Here is a 701-nt window from a genome sequence, read left to right on the forward strand (position 1 = left end):
GAGAACGTGGGCTTACTAACATGTTCAACAAACAGGCCCCGTGCCAGAAGGGCACATGGGAAAGCCCTGGCTGCCCGCCCTGAAGGTGTAGAGGAGCCTCTGGGGTGAAAGAGGGAAGTGATGTGGAGCACAGGGCAGGTGCTGTATCCAATGGGCTTGCTTTTCTCCAGGATGCACCATCAGCTAGAGCAGGGCGGTTGGGCAGTCAGGAGATGCTCTAAGTCCTTAACACAGCAACACCAACAGGTTTTAAACCAAAACAGTAAGTCCCATAAAATGGCGAATGTGTGCCGGAAAGTGTGTTAGGAAGCTCAGAAAGTAGCAAAACAACCATCAGCTGGCCATGCATGCTTACACACAAAGTCATAGGAGGCTGAGCAGAGTGGTGCACATCTGTAATCCCAGCACTTGGGACAGGCAGGAGAGACCAGTTTAAGGAGGAAATGAAAATGGCAGCTTTCACTGGACAGTGGTGTTGCACGCCTTTAATCCTAGCACTTGGGAGGCAGAGACAGACGGATCTCTGTGAGTTCAGGGCCAGCCCGGTCTACAGAGTGAGTTGCAGGACAGGCTCCAAAACTACAGAAAAACCATTTCTTCAAGCCGGGCAATGGTGGCGCACGCCTTTAATCCCAGCACTCGGGAGGCAGAGGCAGGCGGATCTCTGTGAGTTCGAGACAAGCCTGGCCTACAGAGCTAGT

The sequence above is a fragment of the Microtus ochrogaster genome, chromosome 8, assembly GCF_000317375.1.
Source record: "Microtus ochrogaster isolate Prairie Vole_2 chromosome 8, MicOch1.0, whole genome shotgun sequence".
In the NCBI taxonomy this organism is placed as follows: domain Eukaryota; kingdom Metazoa; phylum Chordata; class Mammalia; order Rodentia; family Cricetidae; genus Microtus; species Microtus ochrogaster.